The 12,388-nt window shown below is 38.2% G+C and overlaps 1 protein-coding gene across 8 annotated transcripts in view; it reads left to right on the plus strand.

Annotated features, from left to right (window-relative positions):
- Nucleotides 1–11,011: 11,011 nt before the first annotated feature.
- POT1 (protection of telomeres 1) overlaps nt 11,012–12,388 on the plus strand; it is a 131,795-nt gene continuing 130,418 nt past the window's right edge. For 3 of the 8 annotated variants that reach the window (XM_078343863.1, XM_009003136.5, XM_078343864.1), the window contains exons 1-2: nt 11,012–11,342; nt 12,143–12,320. The gene's annotated coding sequence lies outside the window, so the exon portion shown is untranslated. Of the gene's footprint in view, nt 11,579–12,142; nt 12,321–12,388 lie in introns of all 8 variants that reach the window. The other 5 variants (XM_009003138.5, XM_078343865.1, XM_009003137.5 and 2 more) reach the window with 4 other exon arrangements.

Here is a 12,388-nt window from a genome sequence, read left to right on the forward strand (position 1 = left end):
GTTGGTGGATCTACCATTCTGGGATCTGAAGGATGGTGGCCCTCTTCTCACAACTCCACTAGGCAGTACCCTGGTGGAGACTCTGTGTGGAGGCTCTGACCCCCATTTCCTTTCCACACTGCCCCAGCAGGGGTTATTCATTAGAGTTATGCCCCTGCAGAAACTCCTGCCTAGACCTCCAGGTGTTTATAAAGCCTCTGAAATCTAGGTGGAGGTTTTCCAACCTAAATTCTTGACTTCTGTGCACCTGCAGGCTCAACATCATATGGAAGCTGCCAAGGTTTGGGGTTTGCACCCTCTGAAGCAATGGCCTCAACTGTACTTTAGATACTTTTAGCCATGGCTAGAGTGGATGAGAAGCAGGATGCCAAGTCCCCAGGCTGCATACAGTAGGGGGCCCTGGACCCAGGCCAGGAAACCTTTTTTCCTTCTAGGCCTCTGGGTCTGTGATGGGAGGGGCTGCCAGAAAAGTCTCTGACATGCCCTGGAGACATTTTCCCTATTGCTTGGTGATTAGTACTTGACTCTTTGTTACTTATGCAAATTTCAGCAGCCCACTTGAATTTCTCCCCAGAAAATAGGTTTTTCTTTCTACTGCATGGTCAGGCTACAAATTTTCCAAACTTTTATGATCTGTCACATCTTGAATGCTTTGATGCTAAGGAATTTTGAAACTACCTTTGTAAAATTATGACTGAGACAGTGAAAGAGATCTAACTTAACCAATTCCATCTTCCTTCTAAACTCCGAGCTTTCTTTGTTCATTCCTGGGCATAGGCTGAACTATGGGAGAAACTTAGTTTACAGTTTATAGTTTAAACAAAGACATTAATAGCCCTTTCCCAAAGTAGACCTCCTTCTTGCCTGGGGACTGGACTAACATTAGCCACAGGATTAGAAATTACGGTTTAGGAGTCATGCAGCTGGAAGTTGCAAGATTCTGACTGTCCCTAAACTGCTCCTAAAATCAGTGCTTGAGATACTTTGCACCGATGGATCTGCTGGCACCACCCAGATGGATAAACTGGCTCCTCTGATTTTGTGGCTCCCACCCAGGAACTGACTCACTACAGGAAGATAGTTTCAACTCCCTGTAATTTCATCCCTGACCAATCAGCATACCTCTGGCTCACTGGCTCCCCCACCACCCATCAAGTTATCCTTAAAAACTCTGTTCTCTGAATGCTCGGGGAGACTGATTTGGGTAATAGTAAAACTCCAGTCTCCTGCATAGCCTGCTCTACGTGAATTACTCTTTCTCTATTGCAATTCTCCTGTCATGATCAATTGGCTCTGTGTAGGCAGTGGGCATGATGTACCACTTGGGTGGTTAGAATTTCTTCTGCCAGATACCCTTAATAATCTCTCTTAAGTTCAAAGTTCAAAATGCTACCAGTCTGTTTGCATAGCAAGTGACCTTTACTCCAGTTCCTCATCTCCATCTGGGACCACCTCAGCCTATACTTTATTGTCCATATCACTATTGGCAAGGCATGGTGGCTCATGCCTGTAATCCTAGCACTTTGGGAGGTTGAGGTGGTTGGATCACAAGGACAAGAGGTCAAGTCCATCCTGGCCAACATGGTGAAACCCTGTTTCTACTAAAAACACAAAAGTTAGCTGGGCGTGGTGGTGCATGCCTGTAGACCCAGCTACTCGGGAGGCTGAGGCAGGAGAAGCACTTTAACTTGGGAGGCAGAGGTTGTAGTGAACCCACATTGTGCCATTGCATTCTAGACTGGTGACAGAGATTTATCACAAAAACGAAAACAAAAAACTCACTTAAATAACAAGGAAATTTTCTAGCTCCTATAAGTAGAAAGTAAGAGAGTCATGAGATTTCTGAGTTAGTTCATATAAGGGCTTAAAACTACCATCAAAGTTGCAGATTTTATTTTATTTTTTAAATTTATGTGACATTCTGTTCAGGCAACCACAGGACTGGCTTCATCTTAAGTTGGGCTCCCTTTTAGTTGTTGAATTGCTGGCAGGAAAAACTGCATTATACATTTCCTTAAACAGCATCAGGAAGAGAAAGACTGATTTCCCATGATATTTCTCCAGAGAGAAAAAAAAAAAATCCTAGAAATTCCAGAAAGTGTTTCCTTACATATTTTTGGCCTGAAGGTTACACGCTCATTTCTGAATCTGTAGTTGTAGCAACGAAGACAGGCTTTTTCTACTCTAAGATAGATGGTTTGATATAAAGGAGATCTGGCCGAAATTGAAAGAAAAGAAGCACTTCTACTATAAAAGAAATTAAGGAGGATATTGATCAAGATTAATATCATTAGTATCTGGATGTCTAATATGGATAAAATTAGCAGATTACTTAGAAGAGGTAGAAAATGATTGATGATCAGATATAAACAAGACTAAAGGAATACACTTCTTTTTTAACATTTTCTTTCAGTCTAATAGACTTATAAGAATCTATTAAACAAATATACATTTATACTTAGGACTGGTTTGCACCATCCTCATGTGAAAATAAGTATGAATAGCAAAGCATTTCTTTTTCTCCATCTGTTCTGTTCCTTTGGCTGTGCCACACTCTGATACCAAGTTCTGGGTTGAATATTCCTAATTAAACTGAGGTTTTTCAAAGACGATTATAATAGTAATCACTTCTATTCTGCTCCAATCATAGAAAAGATATCTTGGAGTAATTTTTCCTATTGAATATTAGGTAAGAGGGACAACACAAATGAGATGTGATTATCTAATCAACACAGTAGCTGTAAACTTATCCTTAGTTATACATAGTCTTCAATGGGCCAATTATGGGTAAGAAAGATAAACTCACATTTAACCATAGAAATTCTTAATATTATTGTACACAAGTAAAAAATAAATAAACTACCCTCAATTTTCATCAAGGAGACTAATTGATTTTCCCATTTCCCGTAGATATGTATGAATGTAATGAATAAAGGCAAATTTAATTTAAATTAATAAGACAGTTCTGACAAGTTACAAAATGTCTATGTTAAAAGTGCATTTTGACCCTAAAATAAATGTTCCCAATTACTCCAAATAAGCATAATGAACTAAAAAACATGCAAACTCTTAATTATCTTTCCATTCTTGAAAACTATTCATTATAAACTTTCTAAAATTGTGCCAATTTTTGATCACCCAAAAAATAGGAGGAAGACAAAAAAAATGTCAGGTTAACAAACTGCTGTCTGATTCTGTGCTCTCCAGCTTTAGAGTTGGACCATTAATTTTCAAAACAAATTAACCACCACTTTTTTAGAAATCTAAGATTACATAGAAAAGAGGCTGTAGATGTATATAGGGAACCAACCCCCACACACCACCCATGGGTACCCCGTGTTCAGTGGCAACAAAGGAATGAGAAAAAGACATATTAAGAATGCACAAAGTGGGACTGGGGGCCAGTGCAAAAGTAGAGGCTGCAAAGGCCCCGAGTTCTGATCTTCTACAGTATTTATTCGTTATAATCACTTTGATCTATAGGTAGGTGGTGGAGTGATGGTGGGGAGAAGGCAACACGATGGTGGAGTGAATCAGTGAGCTAGAACAGGTGCATCATTCTAAAGATTGATAACAGTGGTGGTTTCAGGAGTTTCACAAAACAAGAACATGTAGTTATCTTAAGCCTATTATCTACATGCAGCTGGTGGAACATGGGCCTCACAAGAGCCTACAAGTCTGGTTACATTTTAGTGCTCTGAAGGGGGTTTACATCCTTGAGCACAATGTTTATGGTAAAAGTGTCTAGGTCACCCTGTACCAGGAACATGAGGCATGGAGAAGTTTGCCTCCTCAGAGGCCTCCCACAGTTTGCTGTGGTTTGTTGTTCCCAGTTTATGTGTTACTTATAACCAATTTATGTAGGTACTCTGAAGTCCTTTCTCCTTTGCTGCTTCCCCCAACAGATGTAGGCATTATTACAGGTTTTCTCAGGACATGTCTTCATGATATAAAATGTAAGATATGTAGATGAAGGTGACATTGAACTCAAGACAATAATCCCTACTTCCAGCATTAAGGAGTTGAAAGATACTCTTTGACTAGTCTACCTTCTATTAATTCTTTTAAAAATTTTTCTTCATGCACCTTTCATGTGTGCTACCTCAATTAGAAATGCAGCAATCTGACTTAAACCAAACTCCTCACTGTTTTTCTCAAAATTTTCACTTATTTTTAAGTATTCTGTGAGCTCAATAACTTTTTTAAAGATTTTTTCTTTGAGTGGGGTTCAATGCAGGTACAGCATAGGCATCAAAGAGTGGCATGTCTTCTGGGAATCATGCATACACTCTTGGTTTCTCTGGTTCTACTTCAGTTACTTTTCTTTTTCTCTTCCTTTCCCATCTTTACAGAGAAACCTGAAGAACCAATCATTTTCTTAGGCAACATAGTTCTTCTCATACATAGGCACCTGGAGGGTCTTGAATTTTACTAAAAGCAGGTTTGTCAAAGAATATATTTCTGAATAAACACTCAAAAGAATTATCACTCAAAATAATTTTCCTAAATGCCATTTTTTTAATTTCCATAAATATCTTTGGTGTAATTTAACAAAAACTTACCTCTTTTCAGATAGTCTATTCTAACCAAAAGTAGGACATTCAACTCCTTTTGAAGAACTATGTCAAAGATATTAAGAACCCAGAAAACTACTGTCTTTTTCTCTTGGATTCCATTGTTTCTATTTTTGCTTCTCTGTATGTATCTGATTCATCCTTCTTTGCAGTTTGCTTTTCTCTGCCTCTTCATGCTGTTACGGACAATGGTCACCCAAGCTTCCTATTTGCCATTGCAAATCAAGTGTCAAGGCCAACTCACTCGTACACAAATGTCCAAAGTAACTTACTGGATTCTTAAAAGACAGATTCAGACTGGCTCTACCCAGGCAATAGATTGGCTGCCTCCTGAGTCAAGTGATTGGTCCAGCCTATAGTCAGGATGGAACAGGATCAAGTATATAATACCGACATGGCTACATGGTTAGATTTCTGTGTGTGGAAGGCACCTCTCTGAAGTGTAGTGTGAGTTGCATAAACATCCAAAAACTTGTATATAAGGTTATTAGATAATTTTACCACTAGAGGTTGCTTAAATATGAGTCCTTCAAAAAACTCCTTTTGGTTTAGCTATTTTTAGTCATGTGGCTAAGTGATAAAAGTAGTGAAAAAACTTAAAAAAAAAAGCAACTAGTCATTTAAATTTTACATTCAACAATATTCAGTGTGAACATTTTATGAACATCATTTCAGATATTGCTGTATAATAAATAGAATTAGAATTAAGTTACTGGCCAAGAAGATAAAATTAACTTAAATTAAAAGAATTATAAGTGATATTTTAAATTAAAAGTATTAATTTAAATTTTATTTGAATTAATCAAAAAAGAAAACAGTTTAAGTAAAACTGAAGGGATAATTAAACTTTGGATAAATGATTTTTTCCCCAAGAAAACATATAAATTCTTATAAGAATCCTCTGACCTGGAAGAAGAAAGTGCCCATTCTTGCGATAGCATTGAGATGAGCCACAGCCTTTTATTTATTACTGGGAAACAGCCAATTCCAAGTCTTGAGGGTGCTCAGATTGGCTTTTAACAGCAGAATATCTAATTCACTGACAAACCTTGAAGGCTTACTCTATGTTTAAAAAAGAGATGGATATATAGCTGCAAAAGTAAAATTATATGCCACAGATGAGAAAATTTAAAGAAAGAGATCTGTCTTCTCAGAATCACTAGAGAGATTACAGTGATTATACAGAGTCTTCAATTTTACAAATTGTTAGAAAATTAAGGGAAAGAACATGGCATAGCCAAACACTTGTAAATATTACCAGAGCCATAGCTGTAATTCATTTCTAATCCACTGCAAGGCACAGGAAGAAAATAAAAAAGAAAACAGAACACATCTGCAGGAGCTTAATTACATGCCTAGAAGAGAGACCATTTGAGAGGCAAACATTCAGGGGAGATGGTGCCCTGACCACAAATGTGAATATCCACATGTATTTCTTCAGTAGACTATGATCTCAAAACTCACATGACTTGACTATGAAATTCAGTGCTTGAATTTAAACAACCAAGTGTTTATAATTTGGTTTCTTATAAGTACTGATGTTAAGATAATGCCCTATTCCAGTTATATAGCTAAAATTTTAAAACTTTTGGTTGGAATTTAATACACTTGTATTATCAGGTGTTTTTAATATCAATGTGACTTTGTTTAATGTGAGCCAGTTTCACCAGAGTCACACAGTGGAGACAGAGTCTTTCTTCAAAATTCAGATAAATCAATGCAAGATTTTGATTATGATGTGAGATACTAGTCTGTCTCCACTGTAAGCTCCAAATCGGCCAGGGCTGTGCCTGTTTGTGCTGAACTTATTGTTAAATGGCCTTGCTCAATGTCAAGTACATGGTAAATGTTCCCTGAATATTCATTAAGTTTACATAAAGCCTTTTTTTAAAACAAAAACTTATTAAGAAAATGTCTGTAGTCTCACCATTTGGGGAGGCCAAGGTGGGAGGATCACCTGAACCTGGAGTTTGAGACCAGTCTGGGCAATACAGTGAGACTTTCACATCTACTAAAAATAATTAGCAGGGTGTAATGTTGCCTCCTTATAGTACTAGCTACTCAAGAGGCTGAAGTGGAGGATCGGTTGAGGCTGGGAGACTGAGGATACAGTGGGAGCTGTGACCTTCCTACTGCCAGCCAGGGCAACAGAGCAAGACCCTGTCTTGAAAGAAAGAGAAAATAAGGAAATAAAGAAGGAAACAAGGAAGGAAATAAAGAAAGAAGGAAAGAAGAAAGGAAGGAAGGAGGGAGGGAGAGAAGGAAGGAAGGAAGAAACAAAGAAAGAAAGAAACAAAGAAAGTAAGAAAACATTATATATGAGGTATAACAGGAAACATTTAAATTTTGGGGGAAGTCATACATTTCTTATAGTCTTTGAACAAGAGAATGCATACATTTGTAATTCACTTGTATGAATCAATGTCCTATGAATATTGACTTACTTATAGTTTATAATTAAAATTTGAATATAGGTTATTTTTTTCTTTGACAATTCTTAAAATGAATAGGAATTGAAGGAAAGATAATTTTTAAACTGAAACAGGATTTTTTTAAATAATAAATTTTAAGCCTGTAATCCCAGCACTTTGGGAGGCCGAGGCGGGTGGATCACGAGGTCAAGAGATCGAGACCATCCTGGTCAACATGGTGAAACCCCGTCCCTACTAAAGATACAAAAAATTAGCTGGGTAGGGTGCTGCGTGCCTGTAATCCCAGCTACTCAGGAGGCTGAGGCAGGAGAATTGCCTGAACCCAGGAGACGGAGGTTGCGGTGAGCCGAGATCACGCCATTGCACTCCAGCCTGGGTAACAAGAGCGAAACTCCATCTCAAAAAATAATAATAATAATAATACATTTTAAAATATTAATTATTAAAATATATAATTTTTGGGGAGACTTCTTCAATAGATACTAATGTCTCAATTTGTGGTACCTAATATTATGTTTTAAAAAATCTTTATTTTCTTCTAATATGCACTGAGTGATTACATGATTTATCATTTAATTTTATAACTTAAACATACATTTTATAAAAGTTTATGTTTTATCTCCCGGTTCAGCTACATAACAATATAAAAATTTGATGCTTTACTGAAACAGGATTTTACAAATCCATTTAGATGTTCATTAGGATTGGGCAGAAAGGCTATTAGATAAAAGGAAATGTACTCCAACTAATGTAGCCTAGCTATCATTACTAGAAAATCTCAGGAGTAAGATGATGATATTTTCAGGTGCCAGGGATGCAACCTGATAACAACAGCTTGCAAATGCTGTTGCAGAATAGATAGACTGCAAATAGGAATGGGTTAATCATCCCACAATTAATGCAAAGGAAATGAATTTGAAGTGTTGGACATGTTAGGCAATTCAATTTTACATTTAGTCATTAAAAAGTAAATAGGAAAGGATAATATGAAAATGCCATCAGAGGGAAGATGTATCAGAAATGTGCAGATTAATTTCACTTTTGATTTATTTATAATAACTGCACTGAATCCTTATATTTATGTATCACTTAAAAATTACCCACTCTGCTTTTGGTCTTCATTATTAATGAAAATTTCATTTTAACTTTTCTTAAAATTGAAGATTTTTACAATGTAGATTTTATATAAAAACTTTTTTCATTGTACCTTTAAAAGTCATACCTTTTAATAACATTACATTAATTGTTAGCTTTAGAGTAGCTTTTTAATGCTGCTTCAACAGGCATAGAATAACAGTAATGAATTATTTGGCATTAATATGTCTTCGGTGCCTTATTCAGTTGAATCAATCTCTTTTTTTCCTCTCTTATTATCTTAAATTGTACTGTACATTCATGAGAAATTTTCTTCATTTGTGAAAACTAATTGCTATTGTGAAGGAAAGCATTAGAAGCTCTGGAGCCTCTGCCAGTAATTGGGAGATTATGGAGAATAAATAAGATTGGTAGTTACTGGATGTGTAGGAAGTATTTGTGTCTTACAGGAACTGAGAACAATCACTTTAACAACAAAAAAAAGGACTTATGTCTATCTCTGTTAGATATCTTCATCACATTCTATAGAACATGGACACTTACAGGCTAAACAGATGATGAGAAATTTTGAAAGAGTCCAGTTGGTAGAAGGTAAGAGGAAAACTACGGCCATGCTGTAGCATAAAAATACAAAAAATTAGCTGGGCATGGTGGCACACACCTGTAATCTCAGCTATTCGGGAGGCTGAGAAAGGAGAATTGCCTGAACTCAGGAGGCGGAGGTTGCCGTGAGCTGAGATCCCTGCCATTGCACTCCAGCCTGGGTAACAAGAGCGAAACTCCGTCAAAAAAAAAAAAAAAAAAAGAATGTTTTCAAAAATATGAGACTAAAAAAGTCATTTGGGGTTAGCAATGAAAAGTTCTTCATTGGTTTTTCTAAGGGCAGGTTAAGTGTAATGGGGAGAGGCATAGGGGTGGGACGGAGGGGTGGAAGTCAGAAGTGAAGTAAGATAAATAGTTTTCCACAGCATTTGTTCATTTAACAAATATTTACCGCCCACGATGAGTCAGGAGTGTGAGACCGACTGGGAAACATAGTGAGAACTCGTCTCCACAAATTTTTTTTTTTTTTTAATTAGCTGAGTGTGGTGGCCTGTGCCTGTAGTCCTAGCTACTCAAAAGGCTGAGGCCAGAGGATCCCTTGAGCCCAGGAATTACAGGCTGCAATAAGCTATGATCTCACCACTACACTGCCGCCTGGGCGACAGAGCAAGACCCTGGGATAATGTGTTTAAATGCTGAAGGGAAAGAATGAATAAAGGAAAGCTGAAAATACATTGAGAGAAGATATATTACTGATGATGGAGGGGAGATGGAAGTGGTCAGGATCCAAACCCCATGTGGAGGGCTTCACATCATCACCGGTCATTAGAGAAATGCAAATCAAAAGCACATTGAGATACATCTCAGGCCAGTTAGAACGGCAATCATTAAAATCTGGAGACAACAGATGCAGGAGACGATGTGGAGGAAATGGAACACTTTTACACTGTTGGTGGGAGTGTAAATTAGTTCAACCATTATGGAAGACTGTGGCGATTCCTCAAGGATCTAGAAATAGAAATTCCATTTGACCCAGCAATTCCATTACTGGGTATATACCCAAAGGATTATAAATTGTTCTATTATAAAGACCCATGCACACATATGTTCATTGTAGCACTGTTTATGATAGCAAAGACCTAGAATCAACCCGAATGCCCATCAATGATAGAATGGACAAAGAAAATGTGGCACATATACACCATGGAATACTATGCAGCCATAAAAAAACGACGAGTTCGCGTCCTTTGTAGAGACGGGTGAATCTAGAAACCATCATTCTCAGCAAACTGACACAAGAACAGAAAACCAAACATCATGTTTTCACTCACAGCCAGGAAATGAACAATGAGAACACTTGGGCACATGGAAGGAAACATCACTCACTGGGCTAGGTGGAGGGGAGAGGAGGGACAGCCAGGGGCAGTGGGGGAGGATGGGGAGGGTAACACCAGGAGAAATGCCTGATGTAGGCGACCCCGTGGTGGGGGAGGTGAGGTGGCATGTGCACATGTACCCCAGAGCCCAAAGTACAATTTAAAAAAAAGAAGAAGAAAGAACAGTATTTCACAGCTGGATGAAACCAGAGAAGGAAGGGTAATAGCATCTAAACTTTCCTTATAGTTTTCCTCAAATGGACAGCTCCTGAATTCATGCACTTATCACCCCTGGCTTCTGTGTGGGACATAACTTCAGGGATGGGGAGGGGAAACGGAATTTGGATTAGCACTGAATGCTTCTTGTTGATTAAAAAAAAAAAAAAAAAAAGGCACTTTAAACATAGCTAGCTTTATTATCCTGCAAATATGTATATAGATAAGATATTTTAGTTCAAATTAGCCTTGGAAATATTCATGTAATTATTACATTTGGTTTCAGACTAAGACGGTTTCACTTAAATGATGGAAAGCATATATCTGAAATTAGCAGAGGAGTCACATTTAACAATTTATCATTAAAAATGATAAATTATAATATTTATCAATTACAAGTTAAAATCAATATTAAATAAGTATAATAAATCTATAAAATAATTTATAATAAATATTGATTATACCACAAAATCATAGCCCAATGAAACAATGGCAAGGTTAGTCCAATCTGTCTGTAAATAGCAAGACACATTGATGGCATTATGCCAATGCCTGAAATTATCACAAAAACTCTCAAATAACATTGTTATCCTTGTAAATGCTTCCTTGTATAAAGACTGCAGTAGGTGGCTACTTCTTGGGGGAAGAGAACTGGACGTTAAAAGAAGAGCCCTGCTTACAGGAGCTTCCAATCTACCAAAGGGAAGCTCAAATCCCGCCCAGCAGACCCGCCCGCTTCTCCTGAGGGTGCCTCCCGCCGCGAAAGAGGGAAAGCGATTGGGGCGGAACTAATGGGAGCAGCGAGATGTGACCGGACGGGGAGCTAATGGGAGCAGCGAGAATTCTGGGGGATGTGACCGGACGGGGCGGGGCCTGTACCTTGGCCCTAAGTTCCCGTTGGCGCCGCATTGGGTTCGTATTTCGTCAAACCTCCAGGCGCCTTCAGCGTGTGAACGGTTAAGCAGCTTCTCCCCCTGGGGCGGAGGACAAGCGGCTGTATATGCCCCGCGCCCCTGCACGCATGCGTGGAGCTGTACGGCCAGCGTGCGTATGACGTCACGTGCGCGCCCGGCTAAACTCTTCCTGGGTTTCTTTCTAGAGTGCGGGTGAGTGAAGTTTTTAAGATTAGGTGTGTTCGTTGAGTGGGTACCAGACGGAACGCGTTGGCCCGGAATTGAATTAGTTTAGATCAAAATTTAATGTAATTATCGCAGAGAAACACTTCCTCTTACGCGTGATTATCTCCAGCTTGCTGAGTTCAGCATCTTGGTGTTTTGGGAGAAGCATACAGGAATTGTGTCCAAGTCCCCGCCTTCACGGAGGTCAGGTGGCTTGGGGGAAGGTTGGTGCGCATACATTAAAATTAGATATCGATACTTGTGGGTTTTCCAGTCAAGAGGTTTGTGAAATAAGGTGGAGCCTACGAGGCACAAGTTAACCTCAGTTCAGTAATTTTTTTTCCGTTATTTAGCGGGTGAAGGGAGGAAGACACAAGAACATCTTGGAGTACTAAGCTTTTTGTGCACAATTTGCCTATGTAATAGTTACAACTGCCTTGGGTTAAAAAAAAAAAACAACGATTTTTCGGCCTGCCCTTCCCCAATAACTTTTACATTTTTAAAGCACAATGTTAAAGGCGTTTGTTAGTGAACTGTTACAGATCTTAAAATTTGCTTTTTAGATATACTTTAAATATACAAGCTAAGTAGACAATGGTTAAGTTTCAGATCCTTGGAAGAATGTAATGTATTGATCTTTGCAATAAAATTGTAAAAAAAATCCATCCTCCTGCCACGACCAACCCTAAACGTGTTAACTATAGTACAGGAAAGGGAAACTAAGTCAAAGAGGCTTAAAGCAAATTATTGACTACGTTTTGGGTAAAACACTGGTTTTGTATCCTCAGCAGCAAGTTGTCAACTTCTCTAGCTGAGGTGCTTTGGACCGGTGTGAAACAGAACTGATATGCCACTTGAATTAATAAAGGAAGTCAGTGGAGTGCCTGAAGTTCAGCCAACTGAGTAAATTACATAGATTTCTGATCTCTGCAGCCAGGTTCTTATTATAGCAAGAAATATATTAAGGTAAGAATTTTTGTAACGCTGAATGCTTTTTCCTACTAAAAGGAATGCAGTTTTTTAATGTTGAGTTT

This window comes from Callithrix jacchus, chromosome 11 (assembly GCF_049354715.1).
Source record: "Callithrix jacchus isolate 240 chromosome 11, calJac240_pri, whole genome shotgun sequence".
Taxonomy (NCBI): domain Eukaryota; kingdom Metazoa; phylum Chordata; class Mammalia; order Primates; family Cebidae; genus Callithrix; species Callithrix jacchus.